We start from the raw sequence: 11,180 nt of genomic DNA, 5'->3' as shown, positions 1-11,180 counted from the left end.
CAGGGGTTCGCTTTTGTCATTTAGGTAAACCTGTGTTGTTGCTGGCCCTCGATCATGCAAACATAGACCCCTGGGAATTGGCTAGAACAGAGCCAAATGCAGGATATGTCTTGGATGAAATATGATCTGAATGCATACGCTGAAATGGGAAATATACAGTACACCCCTAATGTGATATTTCTCCATGCCCTGAAGACACAGAGTTCATTACTTGCCAGCTTTGATGTATCTGAAAGAATTTCGATGTTTATCGTGCATTCTCTCCCTTTCTCATGACGTGCATTAATATTCCGGAATGTTGTTATTCCCACTCTGAACATGCCTAGCTATATCTTTCTGCTTTGGCTATATTACAGAGGGTTTTAGTGTTGTTGCCGACGTTATTAGAAGGTAGTGACAAGGACATAAGGGTGTAATATGTCCAATCAGAGCACCTTAAGGATGATGACACTCTTGAGACCTCATGAGTACTCCTACACTGATGAGAAGATCAGCATGAAGATGACACAACAACCTGTTAAGAGCCTTTAATGGCAAGTGTCAACGCATACTGAGCAGATATTAAGGATAAAATATGGCATTCAACTATTTGGTCACATCCTGAGTTTGGAACGTCAACACACCCCATTCTGCTACACAATTCAAACAAACACACAGCTCTTGAGGTTTTTTTTTTAATGATTGTTGTCAATGGATGATTTGCTAGGACTGAAATTTCATTGTATGTAAAATACACTAGTATGTTTTTATAATCAGTGGACCCTGTGGGCCTCTCAACAGCAATGTTATACATGTTATTGTGTATTTTTATGTACATATCAAATGTGTGTGTACAAGGTGCACAGGCTGTGGAGTAATGAAACATTCTATGGATTACTGTAACTAGTCAGAAGCTGTCCACTCTCAAGCATAAAAAAATATCAACCTCCTCCAGGGCCACCATGTTATTTCTCATGGCCTTGCACAGAAGTTAAAAAAAAGTGACACGAGAGAACATTGAACATAACTAGAGGAGGCAATTTATGTAGAAATTGAGTGTGAATTCTAAAGACCTGAAGCTTTATGCCACATACACAAAATGTGGAATTACAGGAAAAGTAGTAATTAAGATTTTTAATTAAAAAAAATTAGCTTGAATTGTCTCATGCTGTAATGGTTTGATAGCGCATAGGCCACACAGTTAGGAGACCCGGTTTCAATTCCCCGCTCCGCTATTTCTGTAAGGAGTTTGCATGTTCTCCCCGTGCATGCGTGGGTGGGTTTATTCCGGGTACCCCCACATAAGTGGGGGTATGAATGTAGGTATGAATGTGAGTGTGAATAGTGGTTTGTCTATATGTGCCCTGTGATTGGCTGGCGACCAGTCCAGGGTGTACCCCGCCTTTTGCCCGAAGACAGCTGGGATAAGCTCGATTGCGGGATATACCCGCAACCCTCATGGGGATAAGCGGTATAAAAGATGGAAAGATGGATGGAATGGTTTGAATTAGCTGAGCAATATTGGAAAATGCCATTAAATGTTGTCAGAAAATGTAGAATTCCGGTAAAACCTGGAATTTGGGGGACATGATAAATTGATAGTCTGAATGAACTGAAGGTTTGGACGTGGGAATGGTTTGAGTCGTTTGAGAAATGTGCAAGAATTGTATTTTCCGCGCCTTTTTTCATGGTTTGGCTGGTCCTGTGACTTATATATATTATATATATGACAGCCGCGAGAGTCTTCTTCTGGAGTTGGCAGAAATGTTCAGAAGTAACACAGAGGATGAGTAAGATCCAGAGTTTGGTAAATGTGGAAATATGTGAGCCACATCTGTCAACATTTACATAAGAAAATAAGTGAAAAATAGTCAATCCGTCTACAGAAAATAAGTGATCCAAACAACCGTTCATTTTCTGTAGAATCACTACTCCTGCTGATTTTGAGAGGCAGAGACAGAACCAGTCACACTCCAAGAGCGGGTAATATATTTGAAGGTGGCACAAGGGTTAAGCCCGGCATCGGTGTAACGGAGCTTTAGCTATATTGCTATCTTAATATCGTCAATATGTTAGTCAACAAACCCATGCTATGCATCCATGTAATCCAGAATATCTGACTCAAACTGAAATACACCCAAAGTGAATCAATATTTCCCATAAGAAATCCAATCCATCAGTTTGAAATATCAAATAAAAGTTTGTTTTTAACGTCACTTATAAGGTTATTGAAGACTTTTACTGACAGAGATGGCAATGACAAGCAGGGAGAGCGGAGGAGGAGAGATATCCACACGGATGACACTTTTTTTGTTGCTTGCCAGTTCCTGGAAACCAAGTAAGCCTATATATATTTAGGAACATAAGGCGTGTGGGCTATTTTCATTAATGAAGACAGCAAACTTATAGCCAATGTTTCCAGGGAGTTCAGCAAATCACTCTCCTACTATCAAAGGGTGATCTAGCTGCTGTGGCCAGATTACATGGGGGAGCCCATGAGGCCCATTTTTAATTACTTTGCTGATTGGAAAAATAAGAGCCCTTTAACAAGCTCTGTCAATCATGCATACACTGTTTTCCAAAGTGATTATGCATTGAAAACGGTGAGCCTTTTCTGTGGTATTATGAAAATTACAAATGTTCTTGAACACATCAGCATCGGCCAATATATTATCATTTCCACACACATGTAAAGAGCGCCTATTCATAAACATGAGTCCCAGCTTGTTAAGAGAACGTGTAATTTGGGTTCTCCATGTACGTATGTATGTATACTCAAAATGGAATTGGGCATTGTATTGAGTGTGTGTTCTGAAGTAAAGCCAGCCAATCCAGTTAAGGCCCACCAAATGGGTTTGTTTGTTTGTTTGTTCGGTTTTCCCTGCAAACATTCACCCTCACACCAATGCCTGTCCGGACAATTATTCTGGCCTGCTGTTTGAGGTGAGACTCCCTTGACTTGATAGCAAAACTTTGTCATCTGGTGTGTTCTTTGCTGTACACCATGGGTGTCCAAACTTTATCCTTCATCCAAAGGGCCAGTGTTAGAAAACCGAAGGTTCAGATCCATCCCTAACTTCCTTTATGACTCACTTCCAAATGTGCAAAACATCACTATATGAAATGTTTGCATCATTTAACACGAGAATACAACATTCTAACTAATTCTTACAACATTTAAACCTTTAAACCTGATTGGACATTAGCAGATGCATTCAATAAACAGATCCAGTGGGACAATGTTTTCTTGTTGGAAATGGCACAATAACCATCATGTTCGTTGAATACTTTGAATGGGGCAACATTTTAATCAACGTATTAGGGATAATTCCACAATACCATCCCATATGTGTGCTATTTATTGCAATATTCAGGGCCTAATGATGGAACTGGCCATGAAGCCTGTGGGCGATTCCAGCCCCGATCCTCTGCTTCAGATGCCAGGTTGGAATATGACAGTTTGTTTTCCTTTCTTTAGGTTCTTCGATTACCTCCTCCCATGGGACTGTCAACTCAATGATGAAGACCTATAGGCAGGATTTAGACCAAAGGACCAGGTCTGGGCCAGGTTAATTGAAGGTGAGCTTTTGACAGAGATTTCCCAACGTCAGGTTGCATTCAGTGGGCTTGGTTTTAAATGAGTTGGTTTCGTCCTCTGCTTCTCTCCATGCTGAATGAATTATATTGGTGGAATGTCGTGTGGGTTTTGGGAGGCAAAGCGTTGGTGATTACCCACTTCCTCGCTACTTCTGCTTTTTAGCACTTGAATGTGATGCCAGGTGTCGCTACTTTGGGAGAGTCTTGGAACCCACCAAGATGTGCTCAAGTGTTGCTGGTGCAGGACACTGGGAACAAGCTGAATCCTCTCCAAACCAGAAATGTAGGTTGGTTGCAGAAGGTAGGGCGTTGTATGTGGCTCTGATGATAAAACTGATCCTATTGGACTCACTCCAGGTGATTTCCCTCTGCTTCGCGCCTTCCCATTACATCCAACGACCTTGCTTGACTTGAGACACTGCAGTGGCACATCTGGCAGCTTCATCCTGGCCGCGCACCTCCTCCACCACCAGATGCCGGCGTTCAGTTGCAGTAGCCTTCTGCCATGTGGGTGCTGTTACATGAAGTGTAGTAAAAAGTCTATGAAGTGGCTTGTTCTAAACAGTACTGGTTACTGTATAGCCAGTCAGTAATTCCTCGCCTTATTGCGGTTCGAATATCACTCCCTCACTATATCTCATTTTTCAAACAGTAATTAATTAATTAATTAACGTTCTTTCATTGTTGGCTATGGTCTATTATTATTTCTGCATGACAAGTTATACGTAGTATTCCGGTCGCTAGGCATTGGTAATGTTATGACGACACAACGTTACATTAACGTACATTACCTGACTATTGAGCTACCAAAGCCAAGCCATGGTTCAGATCAAGTCAAAAAAAGGCTCTCGATCCTCTCATTCCGTCTGGAAGTGGTTTTGGAAGTTTTTTTTCTCATTTGTTCTCATTTGACTCCGATATCACAGATATTTATTTAACAAGGTCGAGTCTACAACCAATGAAATGCGATAAACCAGCGATTGCTGTACAATGGAATGATACAGCTTGCAAACTGCCAAACTTTTATCTTTTGTGTCACCCTCATCTTTAAAGACACACAGCAGAGGTGCAAGTCTTTGATATTTGTGTGTAAAGTTTGTGGCTTACACAATATTGTAAATCTTGAAAAAGTTTTATTGAATGCAAAGTTCTGACAGTCATGGCATGGATCGTTCAACCAAGATCAGGGTTCACATGCTGAAGTTTCAGGTTAGATTTGGGGCACCCTATAGAAGGCGTGGATCATTTTAAAGCCTTGTTGTATTTACTGTGCGCTGTACGGACTGGTTCGCATTCAGTGATGCAACCGTGGTTTCCTTTTCTAATATAACCTCACTCCCATCCTAAACATTCCAGCTGGTAGCTCAATGATGAAAAGCACAGCATGTGATCTTTTGGCCTCTCTTTTGTAAAGCAGAAATAGTCCCAAACAACATCCTACCCTACCGGATATTCCAGGGGAATCCTTTTGTGAGAGGAAGTAAACATTGTTTATATTCTCACGTGGTAATCATCCAAAGCTTGTTGAAAATGGGTTTCCCTTTCACGTCAAGTCCTTAAACACTTACTGTACAACCTTTGCTTTGAAAAATAAGCAACGTTCCTGAAGAATTCATCTATTATTCATGAGAGTAAATGTAATGAGTTTCCTTCATGCAGACTCAGCTTTTCTATCATTCCATGAAGATGATGAGTAAGATATATGGTTGTACGTGCATTAACTATATTCCACATGAAGGTAGATGCCTACAATACAGAACATATTTTAATAATATACAATAATAATATATCCGTTAAACAATTTGAAGTAATGCATAACGTAATTTTTAATAATAAAAATAACTACAGAAAAAATATCATCTATTTTAAATACTTAATCAGGGGATAATTACACAAACTTTATCTACTTTTGGGTGGCAGGGGGATACTTAATACATTCATAAAATGAAATGTGAGAGTAGCAACATTTTTTCTTCAGCTCTTGAATTTTAATCAACCTTAAAATTTAGGTTGTCCTCTCAGTTTTTTCTGTTAGTTTGCATGCTGGGAGAAAATGAACAACAAACTTTTGTGTTATGGCCTGAAACACTGTGTATGCAGAATAATATTCTTTGTGGAGTGTGTAAAGAGGGGATCATTAGCTGCTGAGAAGACATAATGAGGAGAGCTCCAAAAAAGACTTGTGTGGGATGTGTAGGAATATTATATGAGTATGTGTTACTGCCTCTTAAATATATACATATGTCAGTCTATGTAATGATGTGTATTGTATTTCATTGATGTATACTGTATATATTTGAGATTGCGAGTTACTGTATGCATTTCAATTCTAAATTGTTTGAATATTAGTAGGTTTAATCATCCACTCAACAACCATTTATTAGTCAATAATTGTTTTACTTTATTGGAAAATACTCACATGGCTTTTTTGTTTTATGCTGTTGTTATTGGATTTTTTTTCACTTAATCCAAGAGATATAGCCATCCTTACCCACAGATATGAGTGAACATAAGCGCAACTGCATGTCCACCTCCTTTTCATAACACCCACACCTTCCCCTTCACACACACACTCCAACATCTCACACTACCACAGATGGGTAGTCCAAGCCACTGTGCTGTAAAACACTAAGGTCACAGAGCACGAGTAAGCTTTTAACATTAGCAATCACAGCCGCAGCATGTGAGAGAAAGAAAGGAAAATAAAGACATGGAAAAAAATAAGACTAGATGGACAGAGAATGAAAGCTAAGTGTAAAAATAAAAAGAGAGCAGGGGACACACACATACAGAGACACAGCTCCCCACAGTGGAGCTGCAATGCACAGCCCACACAAGGCTAGAAACATGTACTATAAATTAAACACAATCTTATATTCTGATTAAACTGCAGCACTCTTGTGCAGCTCAGTTGTGACTTCTCATTGTGTTAAGTATTGTATTCACTTAGCATTCAGCTAAATAAAATAATGATGGCTCCTGGTGTTATGATCCTTAGTATAAAACCCTATCTCAAATACGAACATGAATTCAGCATTGCAAAGTGCATGCCATACACGTGTTGACACATCTAATGTAATTAGAGAGTAGGCGTGAACAGTAGGGTGACAAAGGCTATATAACAACTGTCTGACTTGATCTCCATCAGTAAGCAGGGGGAAGCAAAGAGCGAGAGAGAGTGAAATTGATTAGAGATAAAGATCCAAAATCAATCATTGTATCAGTTCTAATCCAAGTTGATTACAGTCTTCCTGTTAGTCATTATATTGAAATGTACAATTGATTTCTCAAGCTGCTCCCTTATTGACTCCCAAAGTTAGCACATTACTATAAATCACATGGGAATGGCTATTTTTTCCGACGACGCACTAAAAACAATCTGCATCAATAACATTATCATAACATCCCAGTCAAATGAAAATACATTTCCAAGCTGTCAATCACATCGTGCCAAACGCTATAATAATGGTCAAATCCTACAAAACAAAAGCCACCAGATGTTGCATTAATGTTATTTTCAATAGAAAGGAGCCCAACTATAACAATTATAACACCTTTATTAACTGTGCAGGCAACTTACTGTATTTAAACTGCTTTGTCTGTGATTGATGTACTTCATTTAACATCCAATGTATATTCTTCTTATTATATTCTTACATAGTTCTTGTGACATCAACAACCTGAGATTTGACTTTGGAAATGCTTGTGTATACATTAGAACCGACATTACATACATTGCTTATACACCTTTTACTAAATAAAAGAGGATTAAAGCTAGGAAAATAGAGGTAACTTCCATCAGGGAATGCACAGTATGAAAGAGAACTTGATAGGAAAGGAACTACAGACACACAACTTCTTATCTTTGGCCAGCTTCTTATCTTTGATATCTCTGTAGTTGTTATCCCTTTCTACCAAAGCATTTAGGTAGTAAGGGTGATCATTAACCAGAACACTGGGGGCTTATAGCTGAAGGGGACATGCAAGTCATGTGGAGAATCCATAAAGAGCTGGTTCAACAGCCAGAGGAGGTTTAGTGTTTTCAACTGGTGAGCAACATGGTAATACTATGGCAACAAGGATATCATCACATGACACCATCACCTATTTTATACAGAGTCTGGGTCACATTCCACACATGTTAGGGTCGTTGGGGATGAGGCGGGTTACAGCATGGATGGGCACACAGAAGGTTGTTTCCTGACTCACCACACTTGACAGGTCCATTTCCAAATGCCTCTTCATGCGAAATTGCCGCAGGGTGAAACGTTGTGACTTTATGTAATAGGTTGGATCTCAGATGCAGGGTCAGTGACACAGACAGAAAACACAGATAAACATCCAGCCATCCATTTTCTGTACCGCTTATCCTCACAAGGGTCACGGGCGTGTTGGAGCCTATCCCAGCTGTCATCGGGTGGGATAGGCGGGGTACACCCTGGACTCGTTGCCAGCCAATCACAAGGCACATATAGACAAACAACCATTTACACCAGGGGTCACAAACACGCGGCCCACGGGCCAAATGTGGCCCACAGGACACTAGTTTGAGGCCCCCGCCTTGATATGAAAGTTTAATGTTAGTGCGGCCCGTGCAAGTTTGATATGGATGCTGTATGGTATCATGTACCCAGAAAAAAATATTACGTTTGATTAATGTTCATGTTAAAGGTTAAATAACTGTCAATAGTTATCCTCCCTATCCGTGTGGAAGTGGTAAGTTTTTGGCTATTTAAGTTTAAAGGAAATAACTTGAAGGCTACCGTTTAGGTCGCTCGCTCTCTAGTTTGCGAGTTAGCATGTGTCTCAAGACTCTGCAGTTGCGCAATATGTTGTAAATAAAAAAAGTATAAATGTGACTATAGTCGTGTTTTGTCATGTCTACAGGGCTCTAATAATGCTTTGTTAATTTTAATCTGAAACAAATAATTTGTCTACCCACCAACTATATGTGGTTTCTTAAGTTTTTATTATTTGCAGTTTTATTATTTTTATTATATTCATTTATTACTGATTGATTGATTTTCTTCATTCTTGATTTGTTTATTTATTTTTCATCTTATTTTGTGCAGAAAAATAAAAATTCAGATATTTGAGAACAGTGGAATGTTTTATCAGAGTTTTTCTTGTAGAAAATCGAAACCAAAGCAAAGTTTATTCATTTTTCTGTTTTTAATAAATGTGTTTTTGGGGTTTTTTTTTCGAAAACCTGATGCGGCCCAGTCTCGCCCAGACCCAACTCCAGTGGCCCTCAAGTAAATTGAGTTCGAGACCCCTGATTTACACTCACATTCATACCTATGGACAATTTGGAGTGGCCAATTAACCTAGCATGTTTTTGGAATGTGGGAGGAAACCGAAGTACTCGGAGAAAACAGATGTTTTTTTCATGTTCTCCCCCCCGCAGCACGGAATCAAATCCGGGTTTCCTAACTGCGTGGCCAACCACTTTCCCCCACCATGCAGCCACCGATCAACATAAAGAAAAGAGAAAAGAAAAAAGTTGGGACAGGGCAAACGGAGCAGCAGGTTACTAAGGAGGACAAGATAGGTAGAAAACAAACGATATCAGAGGAAGGATGGAAATTAGCTTACTGCTGGAATGGACGGACACTCAATGCCTACAGAATTCAATGGTATGGTAGTTACGAGATGAAAATCTGATTTGGAAAGTACAATTCACTGTCGTCTTGCTGCAGTTGCTGAGCTTATGAATGTCACTGTGTTAAGCGGCTACACGTGTGCCTCATTGTTGTCAGGTGATCTGGGGAAGAGTCCCAAGAACAACTAGTTGATGCAATATCAGCAGACATTGAAAGGGTGAAAAGGTGAGAAAATCGAAATTTAGAATGAATTCATGTTTATTTTCCCAATTCTACCCCTTCTGCTTGACATGTGATTAGCAAACACTTCAGTACTCCTGTTAGCATCTGTTAGCACCAGCAAAACTCGCCCACCATGCATCCATAATATAAATGTGAGTATTTTTTTTTCTTCTTTATTTCGAACATCATCCAAAACACAACAAAACCAAACATAAATCAACACAAATAAAACTACTATGTACATATAAACATACACATGTTCGAAAGGGAATGGGAAGAAGTCAGAATGGAACCACTCCAACTATACAGTCACTACACCAGTCACAAGCTAACATGGATATAAAAAACATCAATATTATGGTATTGTTTCAGTGAGATTGAAAAATAAAAGTGAGAGAAAAAAGAAAACTATTCTTTAAAATACCTCAAATTAAATAATCACACTTGAGTCTTACGTATGATTGGTTGTTTGTCTATATGTGCCTGAAATCTGGGCATATTGAAAATGGTTCAGCAATGGGCACACTAATTACTCATGAAATGTAATAGTTTACCAACAAAAACTGTATAAAACACATATGTCATATGATATCAAAGTGACATTTATGATGTAGGTAACTCGATCAACATAATGAGCACCCCTGCCTTACAGCATGATGGCGTCTTCTCCAGTCAGTCACGTCCACAAAAAACTGCTAGATCTCAAGCAATGAGAAATGGTGCTTATTAGGAACCATAAAAATCATCTTAGTATTTTATACTTTAACTATCATCTACCTTAACCTCAGGAAAGGATGTGGTCTGATGGACCCACTCTTGAAAGGGGGTGGAACACTTCAAAACCAAAGTGCAGGAAAAAGTGTGAAAAGATTCAAAGGTTTATGCACAAAAATGTGTTTATGGACTTCAGAATGTCTGAGGGTTACCCAAGTAGGGCAGCCTGCTTCTGCTTTGAGGGGATACATGGTCTGTGTTATGAAACTTGGCAGAGATTCAGCATCTGAGTTTAATGAATAGCACTCAAAAGCTTGCATTTGTCAGCTATTTGTTGTAAGATCAAACTATGAGCATCCCAGTAAGGTCATTACAGATGCAAATCCCAGTTACAGCTGCGTTTTATGACACCTTGTCTTGTTTTCCAGGCATCCTGGACAAGTGTCCCGCTGAGAACTTGCAAATCAAGACAGAAAACGAGAGACAGGTGGACAGGTAGGCGAGCTAAGCTGTCAGCATTGTCCCTCGACTCCATTTCCTCTCCTCCCTTCTCCTTCCCTGCCATTGCAGCGCTGCCATTTGTGCTCCCATCAGTCATTTTCATAGCCTCATCCCTCTTCCCCTTTTCTCTGTATGTTGGCTGACTACACAGCACACCCCACCTATAACTGATAATTGAGCATCTGCTTCCTTATGTTACGGGTTAGCCACGGAATGTGAAGCTACAGTTATGTTTGAACTGGGTCGCATAGCCTTCTTATTCCTATCCTAGTGCATGAAATTCTTAAAAGTATATAAGTAGATATACATACAGTATATACAGTATGACGGAACACCTTACAAGAAGCATTTGGCTTGAAAATACGATAAAAAAACACCCGTGTTCTGGGACTGGAGGTCGTCATGGCTACGGCCATGAACAATAAATGTCGTTTTTCTGAGTATACCGTTTGCCTTCATAAAACGAACAACGTAAAACATAAACAATATTTAACAAAGTTTATAAGTCATGTCAGTGACTCTTGCTAAACTTAAGCATGGAATGCTTCATGTCACCATTGTTTG

At 39.4% G+C, this 11,180-nt stretch overlaps 1 long non-coding RNA gene across 1 annotated transcript; it reads left to right on the top strand.

Moving 5' to 3' along the window:
- The first annotated feature begins 3,735 nt into the window (after window positions 1-3,735).
- On the top strand, window positions 3,736-10,821 carry LOC144898316 (uncharacterized). Its single transcript, XR_013627215.1, has 3 exons — window positions 3,736-3,859; window positions 3,934-4,083; window positions 10,544-10,821. It is a non-coding gene; the product is annotated as an uncharacterized LOC144898316 (long non-coding RNA).
- The last annotated feature ends 359 nt before the right edge of the window (window positions 10,822-11,180 follow it).

This window comes from Doryrhamphus excisus, linkage group LG4 (genome assembly GCF_037039965.1).
Source record: "Doryrhamphus excisus strain RoL-2023G ecotype Guam linkage group LG4, RoL_Dexc_Guam_v1.1, whole genome shotgun sequence".
In the NCBI taxonomy this organism is placed as follows: domain Eukaryota; kingdom Metazoa; phylum Chordata; class Actinopteri; order Syngnathiformes; family Syngnathidae; genus Doryrhamphus; species Doryrhamphus excisus.
This window is presented reverse-complemented; position numbering and strand designations above follow the sequence as displayed.